Source organism: Gopherus flavomarginatus, chromosome 3, assembly GCF_025201925.1.
Source record: "Gopherus flavomarginatus isolate rGopFla2 chromosome 3, rGopFla2.mat.asm, whole genome shotgun sequence".
In the NCBI taxonomy this organism is placed as follows: Eukaryota; Metazoa; Chordata; order Testudines; family Testudinidae; genus Gopherus; species Gopherus flavomarginatus.
The window spans coordinates 45,485,076-45,499,126 of NC_066619.1; the positions used below are offsets into that span (position 1 = coordinate 45,485,076).

The 14,051-nt window shown below is 37.0% G+C and overlaps 1 protein-coding gene across 2 annotated transcripts in view; it reads right to left on the reverse strand.

The window, feature by feature from the left end:
* Positions 1 to 7,462: 7,462 nt before the first annotated feature.
* The window catches only part of JMY (junction mediating and regulatory protein, p53 cofactor), a 152,939-nt gene continuing 146,350 nt past the window's right edge, over positions 7,463 to 14,051 (reverse strand). For both annotated transcript variants that reach the window (XM_050946892.1, XM_050946890.1), the window contains one exon: positions 7,463 to 12,926. The gene's annotated coding sequence lies outside the window, so the exon portion shown is untranslated. The remainder of the gene's footprint in view (positions 12,927 to 14,051) is intronic.

Below are 14,051 nucleotides of genomic sequence, written 5' to 3' on the forward strand. Positions count from 1 at the left end.
CTGTACACTATTAGCATGACAGAAGGTTGCTCTTTGATTAATTTTTTCCCTTCCTTTCCATTTTTGGGTAGTTTAGGATGATCCACTGTTGAAACTTTCTCCAGTTGTTTATTCAGGATTTTCAATACCTGTCAAGCACTGCTTCCACTAGACAAACGACCTAAATATTTTAGTGGAAAAGAACTTGCACTTCGGTGAATGTGGGAATTTTTGATGAGGAACAAATTCTTCCTGTAGGTCAGGTAGCACCAGCCTCCTCAGAAGCTAATGCAGAGGTTCCAGAACCTTCACAAATGAAGGCCATGCCGAGATGTTGAGAGAAGAAATAGAACCACAATTAACAGGTAAGATTAAACAAAAAAAATCTAGTATTAACAAAGTATCTGTCACCAGATGGGAAATCAAATTTTCCTCCATAGGATTTAGGGCCATTAGAGGTTAATGTGCTAAAAAAAAAAAAAATTCAGAATTCCCAGACCATTAACTGATATTCATCCCCTGATAAGAGAAATCTCTTGGAGGGAAAAATCCTCCTGATATCCCTGCCTAGTAAGAGGATATTATATCCTCCAACCAGCAGACGTAGATGCAAAGAAACCAAGCTCCACCACTGCCACAAACACACACCACATCCATCCCCTATGCAGGTCTGGCTGTCTGGATATGCTGTCCTTTTCTTCTCTCTAGCAGCTGCTTTTCTGGGTTACCCCTCTACAACTTTCGTTTTGTTACTTTTTTTGTAGGCATCCGTTTCTAGTTCTAAGTTAGCTCCCCAGAGGAGGTTTTTTGTATACTTCAGTCCCCTCATTCTGCTCTAGTGTGGTTTGTATATGCATAAACATGCAGCCGCAGAAAAAAATGAAGAGAGACCAGGAGAGAGAATTTTGTTCAGCAGCACTAAAAGGGAGAAGCAGAATTGGCAGCCAGGACTCAAGCTAGACAAATTTCTCTTCCCACAGCGTATTTTATTGCACCCTTTAAAAAAAAAATAACCACATAGATGTCTGTGTTCTATCATTTCTGCATCACACTATTACATAAAAATGTCTTTACTTTATCTTCCTTGTATTTGTTTTTTCTTTCTCACTTTGTTTTTTCTATGCCCTTTTCAGTCTATTTTACCCTCGGAGAGGATCAATTTGCATCACTGATTTTAATCACAATTTAAATAATTGATTTGAATCTTGTTTTGCATTTTTAATTATATTTTCCTAAAAAGAGGTTGATTCCCATTGGTAGGTAACCAGTAAAACATGTTGATTTGCAACTGAATATACCCTTCACACTAAAATTTGGGGGGGAGGGTTTACTAACCAGGAGGACATAGTGTGTCTATATACATTTATGTAAGCAGTTATATAGGGTTTAATTTATATTTATTCAGATTCTTAATCTTTACATGTTTATTGTTAGGAAAAATGGTGAATAATGCATTTATTTACTAGCTGATCATGTTTTACTCTTGATTTGTGCATTTGGATGAAAATTAGAATTCAATTAAAATTTTCATAAAATCTTTATTAAAAAAAAAAAAGTACCTTAAATTTGATACATAAGAAAAACAGTTTATCCAAACATGTTTTGCATTAAAACTAACTTATTACCTCACCTTTGTTGTTTAATATCTTTTATTGGACCAACTTCTGTTGGTGGAAGGGACAAGCTTTTGAGCTACACAGACATGCAGCGCTCTGTGTAGCTCAAAAACTCGTCCCTTCCACCAACAGAAGATGGTCCAATAAAAGATACATCAGTAACAAGATGGGTAACGTATCCTGGGACCAACACAGCTAAGACACTGCAAACAATTACTAAACAAGGAAAGTATTATGTGTAGTTAGTGAACTGAACTGATTGTTTCTGGTTGCCATGTCTGTCAAGATTTTAGAACTAGCCGCTCTCATTGTCTCACAGCTAGTTGTTGTTGAGAGATGGCAAGAAGAAAACAAGCTTTCCAGCTTTTTCAGTTCCCAGTAAGTTTATTAACTTTGGCTGAACTAGTTGAGTAAACTCAATGAAGAAAATATTCTCCTTGCACCTTTACAAGAAGCTATTGCTGTCAAAATCTGGTTTAGCAGTTCAGCAGACTCTGCTTCCAGGTGACTAGCTAGTAACTTCCACCAGTTCAAGTAGCTTGACTGTATTGAAAACTTTGGCAGCAAACATATAACACTTGAATGGTATTATTTATTTTATTTAAATTATTTTATCATTTTAGTAAGTTTAGGCTTCAACATAGGTTGCCATAATTTCCAATTTAATAGTATTTTTAATGTCTTAAATACATCTAATTTGAATTTTAAAATCTTTTATCCATGCGACTTTCAGTATGTTTCTATATTGTGTAATAATTGTTCCTTCCTTTTCTTCCCCTTCCTCTTTCTTTCCTTTTGTTCTCTCTCCTTCCTTCAAGTTTTCTCACACTCCCTCTCTTCTCCTTTGTACTTGTTGGTGTTCCCTGATTCTAATTGCTGTACTCTCCCCCTTAATTTTCTCTCTCATATACAGGTTCTCTCTCCCCCCCTCATCCCTTCCCTTCCCCTCACCAAACACTCTCCCACTCAGACTTTTTGCCTCCTAGCTTTCCTCTTCACTTTCTCCTTCTAGACCTCTCCCTAGGCTCACCCTCTTCGCTCACTCACTAATTCCCCCTGTCATAAATGGATAGTTAAGAGTTAATGGAACAGAAGTACTTCATATTGCTTTTGCCTGTAAAGGATTAACAAGATCTGTGAGCCTGGCTGTCACCTGACCAGAGGACCAATCAGGGGACAGGATACTTTCAAATCTTGAGGGAGGGAAGTTTGTGTGTGTGCTGTTAGTTTTTGGTGGTTGTTCACTCTGGGGGCTCAGAGGGACCAGACGTGCAACCAGGTTTCTCTCCGATCTCTCCGATACAGGCTCTTATAAGTTCAGACTAGTGAGTACTAGGTAGATAAGGCGAGTTAGGCTTATGGTTGTTTTCTTTATTTGCAAATGTGTATTTGGCTGGGAGGAGTTCAAATTGGTATTTTGCTGAAAAGATTTTAATTTGTACTTGTATACTTAGGCTGGGAGGGTGTTCCCAGTGTCTACAGCTGAAAGACCCTGTACCTGTTCCATTTTTTAAATTTACAAAGATAATTTTTACGGTTTTTCTCTCTTTAATTAAAAGCTTTTCTTGTTTAAGAACCTGATTGTTTTTTTATTCTGGTGAGACCCCAGGGGACTGGGTCTGGATTCACCAGGGACTTGGTAGGGAGAAAGGAGGGAAGGGGGAGAGAGAGGTTAATTTCCCTCTGTGTTAGGATTACTTTCTCTCTCAGGCAGAGTCTGGGAGGGGGAGAGAGAAGGAGGGGGGAAGGTGGATTTTCCTCTCTGTTTTAAGATTCAAGGAGTTTGAATCACAGTGATCTTCCAGGGTAACCCAGGGAGGGGAAGCCTGGGAGAGGCAACGATGAGGGAAAGGGTTTACTTTCCTTGTGTTAAGATCCAGAGGGACTGGGTCTTGGGGGTCCCTGGGCAAGGTTTTGGGGGGACCAGAGTGTACCAGGCACTGGAATTCCTGGTTGGTGGCAGTGCTACAGGTTCTAAGCTGGTAATTGAGCTTAGAGGAATTCATGCTGGTACCCATCTTTTGGACGCTAAGGTTCAGAGTGGGGGATTATACCATGACACCCCCATAGTGTCATTCCTGAGGCTCTTCTTACCCACCCTCATACTCTCCATTCCCCAGGCTGTCTTAATCATTTTCTCCTCTCTACCTCCTGATGTTTCCAGTCACCTCCTTCTCCTAGTGCTGTCCTCTTAGGATAGAGGAGTAGGGAACAGCAGACCTGGCTCCTTTTTTAGGTAGCAGGCAAAGTTGGGAAGAACATCACCACTATGAGAAAAAGTTAGTGAGAACATGCCCCCACTCTGATTGCATTTATGGCTTCATGAACAGGTCCATGTGTCCTACTCCCTTTAGAGGCAGGCATCAGTGTGGTGAGTGAGGAAGTGCTGGTTTAAGGTAACTCCTAGATTAGTCTTTTGATAGCCTGATGGATAGTCTAGCCTCGTGGATAGGCAGAAGTGACTGAAAAAGAGAATTTCCATGGAAAATTCTTAACATTTGTTTTTGTTCCAAACTGGGAGTCAAAACTTCACAGAAAGTTAAAGTTAAAAAAAAATCAAGTCAGGATTATTGAAATCGTTCTGAAGATTATATTTCTAGATTACATTTGTTTCAAAGTTAACATTTTACTTAATAAAATACTGACATTAAACAAGTGAAAGCTATTTGTTTACTTTTCTGTTGAAAGTTTCATTAAAATTGAAATGATCCTATTAAGTGTTTTGATTTCTACAAAATTATTTTCTAGTGGAAATCTTTTGTCAAAAAGTTTGACCTATGCTAGTCGCGGACTCAGTGATTGATATAAGAACATCTGGCCTCATCAACTTCACTTACTCTTGGATTGCTGTTGTTGGCTATGAGTGTATGGGAGCAGCACCTAGGGAATCCTAAACTCCCACAATTTTTAGTATCCCCGAGTCCCAGAGCTGTAGTTAATGTCCTCTCTGACATTATCAGTCCAGGGTCTGAGTCTCATTCAGCTATCAGATTATTTCCAGTAAGTGTGAAAAAATTATATTGATTCTGAAACTGATGTTTGACCTTGATGGGATTCCTGGAATGAGCCAGGAAGCCCAAGGGGAGTTGAGCACGGGCTAACACATGACTGGCATGGCAGGAAAGGAACATTTTATTCTAGCTACAACATGAGTGGGTTAGAGAGCAGGCAGGTGGAACTGCTGGAGCAGTGCAGACAATAGTATCAAAGGTGTGGAGGAGACTATTAGTAGTTGGGATGGAAAAGGTGGTGCAGAATTGGACAAGTTATAGAAAATGTGACATGATTCAATGAGTGGAGGACAGGATGACATCTCAGCAACCAAACAGACATTTTACCTGCGGTCCTCCACTGTAGAAGTGGATAGAAGCTTGCCCTGTTAGAATATTGTGACTGAAGCGGGCTACTCACTTTGCTGAGCAGAGAAACAAGTGTATTGTAAACAGAAAGTTGAAGCTTTAGTGGACAGGAACTGCAGAGCAACCACATGATCAGTTGAAATGTTACCAGTTTGTGTGTATGGAAGTGTCCTAAAAAATTCTTTGTTTCACAGAGGCTGTCTTTTTGCTGTGGCAGTAGGTGTAACAGAATAGGTTTTCTCCAAGAAGAACAACAGGAAGAGGAGCATTGGGAAAAGGAATCGAGTGGTTTGGTTTTGTATAAAACTTCTTTCCCTTCGTTCATTTTCTGCTGTGAAAGGTGGCTAACCTACATCCCCCTTTGGTGGAGATAACAGCCTGATGTAATGCTTTATTCCTATAGGACTGGGAAGAAGAGGACTGTTACAAAGTGGCTTACTAGTGAGTAGCTATCCTTTGTATCTAGCATCTCTCTATTACCAAATGTGGCTAAGATCACCACTGTACTAATCATTTTATTTCTTAGTGGTGCTTGAGTTATTCGCTAATTCACACAATCTAACGTGCAAGGAGTATCTCAGTTCCTAGGGTGCAGTGGTTCTGTTGTACACATTAAAAATACATTGTTGAGATAGGGCCCAATCAATTAAGATGAAAGTGTGCACAGAGGAGCTGCTCATCCACTCAAGCCTATTCCAGAAGAGAGACCTTGCAATCTCTACACATGTTGCTCTCAGCTGCTGATTCATACATGGAATGGCCTGAAAAGTCAGTAGAACTAAGGAATAAGTACAAAACACCAGGAAAGAGTAAGTACGCTGCTGCAGCAGTCAGGGACAAGCATGTGGAGATGTATCCCAAGATTAAAAGATCCAGATGGAGATCAGTCACAAAAAATGATACAGAGATGATTGCATCTGTTGAGTAGATCCCTGGCATAATCCACAGTACCAGACATGCCCTCCAAAATCTCAGTGTAAACTGAGCTAATTTAATATGAAATTTGAGACAGCAGAGGAACTCAAGAGTAACATCTTTTTTACAAAGACAGTTTGCAAAGTATAAGTGCCCATCCAATGTAACCTTACTGCACTTTTTTTTTTTAAGTGGGAAAGACTGAGCAATCTTTGTGGTGCTTCCAACAACAATCTGCCTTTTTATATTTGCAAATTGCATAGCAGAGTCCCTAGCCTCCACAAGCTAACAATTTAATAGCAGATTCCTGCAAGTGGATTCAGATGGGTGTAGGATCCTAAATATCAAACAGAAAATGGCTCAGTATACAAGTAAATGGTATATAGCCATATTCAATAATGTAGTAATTTAATATTTTTGTAAAATAGCTACATAGAACTTAGCTTTATGTCCATTTTGTGGAGGTACTTAAATCAGCCAGTTGGCACAAAAGGTAATAGTTTCTCTTTGGAAATTTCACCCCGGTACCCATTTCTGGGTTCCTAGCTAAAAAACTACTCTCCTCTCCCCAGAACACAAATGGGTGAATCTTTTCAAAACAACCGTAAGAGCATTTTGTACATACAGTACTACAGAAGCTGGTAACCAGCCCTATATTTTGACTGCCTGACTCCATTATAAGATACCTAAGGACTCACTCACACCACTGTTGCTTTCAAAATTGGTCAGGGAGAAGATCCTTAGGCCTTTTCTTTGTTCCATGAAATTCTGTTCAGGTTTGGGTGACACAAACTGTTAGACTTTTCCATCTGGCACTTGCATTGTCAGCAAAATTTTGAATCGTGCCAAAACCACAAATTTCATTCTAATGTAAGCACAAGTGAAAACATCAACAAGACATGCTGCAGTGGAAATTAGGCATGGATACTATGGCTGAAATATGATCTATCGTAACAGCTATACCAGAGAAGACTAAATGGGAATGGAGATTTCCTAACATTTGTGTGCATGACCTTGCAACCTGTGTAACACCCTTTTAATGCAGATTTATTTTTTGTAATAATGTAAGGGAATAACAAAGACACTAGAGATAGGTAGGCAGTCTGCTAATTTGGGAGAAATCCATACTCATAATACAGTCTCTTAATTGTTTCTGGAAGATTATATTGTACGTATTCCAATAAGCAAAGGCAAACTGATTTTTGTATTTGAGTCTATTTTAATTCTAAGTCAGGTCTTTTTAAACCAAGTAATTCCATCTGGAGGCTTGTTTTGGTTCCACAATAAGATGTAGGTGCTACCTAGTTCCATAAAAGGATGAAAAAATAAATGCAGAATTTTTCAGTGTCTCTTTAAATATCCATGGATGCAACAGTGTAATGATAATACAAACACTCAGGAATTTAGAATCTCAGCGACCTGACATACACCTGTGCTTCAGCTGGCAAAATTTAACTCTTAGAAGTGCCTATCAGCAGTTAAGAATATGATAGCAATGGAAGGCTAATAGTACATAAATATTATCTTGGGAACTAAACTGTGTTGATTGTTTTAAAAAGTGGAGGAGAGACAAACAATCTGATAAAACAAGTGTTCAAATAAATATCCTTTATTAAAGAAAAAAATAATTTTTAAGCACCAAAACTGTGAGTATGTTGTTACATCACCTGTACAAGAAAAAGGTGATTTCAGTACTTGGTGTACAGGTTTCACTTTGAAGTCATGATAGTAAAAACATGAAATACACAGAATAATAATAATTACAGAAAAGTTGCATTAAAGAAAGAGCAAAGGGCAAACAGTCAAACCAATATTTTTTTCTTTTTAGTTTTCAGATATTGCTAGAAATGCTCACATAGTTTTTACTTTTTACACTTGTTGCTTAATACTTAACATTGAGCATTATTAGGTATTGTAAATTTGCAGGAGTAGTTTTATAATACAATGTGCATTTAAAATGTCCATTTAAATATAATTGTGTTAAAGACTTTCTTAAAGCCAACCACAATGTGCTAGTGTTTGATTCTATTCATAATATTGCACAAAGCTAGTGGATGGTGAATCAGTTTATTTCTTATTTATTCAACCAAGCTAGAAAGTGTCAGTTTTCTTAACCCTTTATTCATGCAAATCTGCAGCTTTCTGCATTTTACCTACTTTGAGGCTCTGCACTTAGAAACACGTAAGATAACTTGTAAAGTAGGCAGCAACCACAGAAACATGTATGGAGAGGTCACAGTGAGTCTGTCTCTAATCACATACCTCTCCACAATTCATGAGGGTGAAAAGTATCTTCCGATGGATGTGAAGACTTGAAAATCAAGCCACTCTACCGGTAAATTAATTACTGTGGAACCTTTGAATGACCAAGCAGAACGTGAATAAAAACCATGATGAATTATTTATAAACTTGATGCTGTGCTTTGTATTTGTTGGGCTCCTACCCACTGAGACCATAAATGAGCAATATGCTCCCAGTCAAGATTTTTCTTTTAACAGACACCCGCTTAGTTGGTCTTTTCTATCAGCTGTAGGCAGTCTTTCCTCATTCACATAATTATAGGCCCAGTAAAGTCACAAATTGGTCATATTCCATATTTAAAGATATCTGAGCATCCACATGGGGGAAATGGAAGGAAGACCATTTTGGTAATGTTAGGAGGCCCAAGGGCACAGGTTTCAGGAGATGGGATTTACAGAATTTCATTGTAATTCACAAGTTGCAGATTCACCATGGTCAAAGCCAGGAATTTTGGACGAAGTCGTAACTGAATGGGCAGTGCAAGGCATAATATATACACAACACACCCTATCCCAAAATACATTGGCATACCCAGCCCCCTCCTAAAAATTCTAACCTTTAATACACAATGTTTTAGGCAGCAACTAAATATAAATTCATTTTGTAGGAAAACTTTAAATTACAGTATATTCATAGGATAAAAACAGCCACTGCTGTATTTTACACAGCATTAGATAGCAATGCAGGTCAATGTGCTTCACTATACCAAAGAGCACTTTTTAGACTGAACCTACTGTCCAATATACTCCATTAGCATTCAGGGCTGATGGGGGGGAAGGGGAAGAACCCAGTACAAATTACCAGGGCCCAGCTTCGTTGGCCCCATTTAGCCAGTCCACCCTTGCTGGGGGGCTTGAAATTTTTTTTTAACCAGGGCCCGCACCTGCTCTTGGCAGCCCTGTTAGCATTCAGTAAATGCAACATGCTCTGTCAATAAGACGCTTCCAGTTCTTACTGCTTCTCTGTAGCATATTGATTCTCTAACATTATACATAGTATCTTGCTTCGTGCTTATGGGATCATTACCAGAAATAACACAGGTAAAGTAAGTACATAAGCATTACAATGAAAACAGCTGCTTAAACTACAAGTAACCTTAATTTACAGTTACTTTAAATTCAGTGCAACAAAGGGAATAAGAGAACATTAACTAATGAAAGTTTCTGCTTCCTCATCTCAATTGGTTGCATTTCAATAAAGAACTGCTCAGCGTTTGAAGATTTGACTTTACAGAACACAATGCTGAAAGGCAAAGTGATTCTTTACAAAGAATCTGATGAAGTCTATTGAACCCAAAGTCCCTGATGCAGCCATTGAACAACACAATATCTGATCAAGTTTATTTATTTAACAGCTATGTGGTGTTGCATACAGGCTGCTAAACTTTTTAAAGAAATCTTTAAAGTAACATTTAAAAAAGAGAAACAAAACTTTCATCTATGCTTTAAAACTAAATCACACTCAAAATACGCAAACATAATATGCAAAAGTGAATAAAATAAGAATGTTAAGTCATTTTTAATGGATTTTGGGACCACTGTAGGAAGGTACAGAAATTGAAATAAATGCTAATCCCATTCCTGATCAAAAGACTGTTGTTGTTTACCTTTCATTTTTGGTTGCTCTAATAAACCATTTTAATTCCTTTTTCTCACTGATAAATTCTCAGTCCCCAAAGTACAGTATATACTCATGCTTCCTGAATTTATATGTATTTCAGATTGGGAAATTCCAATTCCTTACCTCAGTGAACCCATTTCACTACCAAACAGCTCTATTTTGAATAAACAAGCAAGTATCTTGGCATGTAAAATGCGCAAAAGTGAGCAATTGTTGAAGATCAGTGGCTAGGAACAGAACAATTCAGCAAATCTGATGTAGTGCATCCATGAAGAGCAAATATTGAAAATCTCTAGTGATCATTTTATGGGCAAGCTTTTTTTCCTCTTATACACAAGTAAGTATTAATGCCATCCCCATAGTGATGGTTGCCATGGTCTCTCAAGTGCAGAGCTGTTCAATAAACCTACTGTCAGTTACAGCAAGGATTGTCAATTTCTCTAACACTTGTGAAAGTAGTTGGACTTTCCCCATATAACTTTTATTGCAATACCGGTATAAATCATCATCTAAAAGCACTGGGAGTATTTTTATGCATGGAATTGTAAATGGCTATTAAATTGAAGAACTATTTGAAACTGTGACATCCAGTAAGTACTTTAGATTAAAATCTGATTTTTAATATTCTCTAGAAAACACACACCTTCTTTCCTTTTTAAAGTTGCCGTTTGAATTTGATATAAACTGTTATGCTCAGCACCTATCTTTTGTGTGCATGTGCATAAAATATGATATTCCTATTAATAAGCAATGTATACAGACTCAGTCAGGAATCTAATATTTTAACTAAATATAAGTCTATCAAGGACAGGTTTATTTTTAATCATGAACAAGTTTTCAAGGCAAAGTTGACAAATCATGTGTAGATAAATCTGAGAACACCACAGTACAGAGCTATTTAAACATCTCCCTATATAGTGGTAAATTTGTGGATAATAAATTTAGTGTAAGGAGAAGGACCATTATGCCTCTTTTTCAAATTACACTATTCACCCCCCAACTCAGTTTTATGCACACTGTCCAATCTGCACTTTTGTTTCTTGCAATACTATATCATTCTAATTTGCAGATACTTCTGTTTTGTGCTACAGCTAAAAATTCATGCATTGGACCCAGTTTATAGTGTAATGTAATCTGGAATATGGATGCCTGTAAACCATCTGCACACAAACTACTTACATTTATGATCTATGCTAAATGATTACACATGATAAATTTTGAAATGATTAGTTAAATATAAAACCATAGAAATAAACTGGGAAGAAGTTTAAGTTGTCAGGTCCTTGACAAGCTAATGATGGACAGAGCATCAGTTCTATGATACATCCAAGAAAGATACTGCCCCAAACCTGATACCTGGAGCAAAACTGGTATCATTTCTGAAAATGCTGCTCATAAGCATTCCTTTTGAAAATGAAAATGTTTCACTAGACATTATAAATAAGGCCAAAAAAAAAATCAAGAAAAATGTCTATCAATGCCAAGTATAGTGTGGCAAATTATCTTTCAAAACATGACAGATCTTTATTATTCAGGACAATAATTGTAGAACAGCCTAAAGGTTCCAAGATCTGAGGTTCATTTTGGTTATATAACCTATTGCCAAGGTCGGTATTCTTGCTCCCACAACTATTTTAAGAAGAACTGTTATAAAAGTTGAAGAATATGTACTCCGTTACACAACAGTAGCAATTCATGAATCTGCTTCTACATGAAAATATGAGTACAGTCATTTGTCCTTCATAAAGTGAATACTGAACAAAAATATCATTTTGTAAAAGGAAAGGGGTGGCGTGTCTCTCAAACAGTACGTAAAATTTTAATAAAAATAAAACGCTGGTCAAGACTTTCATATAACTAGAGTGTTTCTCAACTAACAAACATTACACAGAGCCTTTAACATAGTACAAGATTACTTAGAGGTACATCTTATACAGAGTTCTAAGTACTCTGGCATTATAAAACTAGCTGCCCGCAGCTATTAGTCATGCAGTTCAGGATTATTTCTTTTTAAGTTCTCACTGCATTGAAAACTGTACCCTCCCCTCCTTTAGAGCCACATACAGCCAGTATTAAAAGGAAGTGTAGTTTTCAGCCAAACAGGCTGTTAGGTATGACGATTTTTTTTGTAGCTACTAAAGGAAATATTAACAACTAACAGAGAAGCATAACTTCCGTAACGATGTTAATATGTTTAAGTCCTGCGCTCTCCTTAAATAAGAAAGTAAAGAAGGTTGCTTACAGTAATCAAACAAGAACAGTTCAAGCTAACAGAGAAAAATAATGTTAAGTATTATCAAATTACAAAATATTGCTTCTTATAACAAATTTGTATGTATGGTATAACTAACTCAGTTCATCTCACCTAAATATTACTGTTTAAAAGAGCATGGAAAATCTACTTTTAAAATGTAGGGTGTAAGATTATATATGACCTTCTAAAAAGTTGCTGCAATATGCCATGTTAAGTGTACCATATTGTAAACCCATACATTCTTAAATACATGTATTCCACTATTATGGTACTTAGACTGTACAGTCATTTGTTGTTATTTTTCATACTAACATACATTTCTTTGCAGTGAGAAGAATAACTAAAGAGATCTTATTTGCATCTCTATCTGAATTTTAGCTATTGTGGTACAGCTATTAAATTTGTTTTTCAAGCAGATGATATTTTCAGTGCACTGAAAAGTAGAAGTAGGTTTCATAGCTGTCCTGATGTTTTAACTGCATCCCCCAGTAGCTTTATCAATGCAGCATTCTTCCCACTTAAAATGTTCCCTCACCTAACTGGCCATATATACTAATGCAAATGTAAAAGTGCTTAAATAATTGAGAAAACATCCTGAAGACCCTTTTCTCATTAGTTATATAAAATGCATATCTAAACAACTTAGCTTTTTGTCCAACCTTGCACTTGTGGAATGAATAAAAAATAATCTGAAAAAAAAATCAATGTTTCACGTTTTTTCACATACTCAATCATTTGCCAAAAGAAGCTATTTTCTGCCATGCAGCTGATGGTCAAAATTGCTGGCTTTGAATTTTCTGAAACGAAGAGGAAGATTGATCTCCAGCTGTGGGGTATTTTTTGTTGTTGTTTTTTTCCTTTCTTCAGTGGCTGTTAGTCACCTGTGTAAAAAAACAAAACAAAGAATAACTGAAAAACATAATTTAATTTCAACTGTACAAACTGCCTCCATTAAATACATTAAGCAGCATTTTTAAACTCTTAGATTCTCCTTAATTCCAGTGGTTTAGAGCCATCATAGTGGCTCCTAACAACCCCAGCAACCAGTGTATTGGGCACAGCCAGGGCTTCACTGTGCCCTCTTGGGCTTATTAGCAGCCAACACAAGTTAGAGCACTGTCAGGTTGCTCTAAACTGCAACAGGGAGCTGCACTGTCAAATAGCTGGCCCTAAATCAAGGTAGTCTAGAAAAATCTTACAGTCACCCCATCTCTGAGTTGCTCTGGGCATTCCTTGGTCTCAGCTGAGAATCTGGGCTCTTATGTTATTACAACATTTGACTGATGACTCAAGTCAACACAAACTTCTTTAACAGAGACTATGCAATCTTAAAACGAAAAGTATAAAGGATCTAAAACTTCCAACTGGCTATTTTCTGAGCATCAACAATTTTCTGTGCGCCACTGCATCTGCTGGTAGTGATTCAAATGAATGCAGCTGACTCATGTATTGTCTTGTAAGATTTAGAAATTATAGGGAAGACATCAATGGAAAAAAATTTAGTTTCAGAAGCTAACCCATATAACAGGTAGTTGGAACCTCTGACAGACCAGATTTAATCTTTCATGTGTTGATTCATTCTGTATATTTATAACTGTTTTTCAAATTACAATCTCATCTATAGGATTTCTAAAATACTTTCTTGTGAAAGTATACAAGGCTTGCTAAAATGCTTAAAGTAGTGAATGGATATTCCACTTTTCCCTTTCATTATGGCATAAGCATGCAATTAACAGAGGATGATACTCCATGCAAGGAAGTATAAATTAAGTGCTTCAGAAAGTGCAAGAGGTGGATATTTTTTTTTAAAAAGGACAGTTTGTGTGATTTAAGGTCTTAGAAACAGGTAATTATTTGAAGACAAAGACGAAGAAAATATGAATGAGAAATGGAAGTTTCAACTCCCTTCTTAGTGTGTTAGTCTGAGGCGAACACTACATTTTAAAACTAGTAGAGAAACCAAAAATTCCACTTCAAATACTCAGTTTTACAATTCACATGCCTTC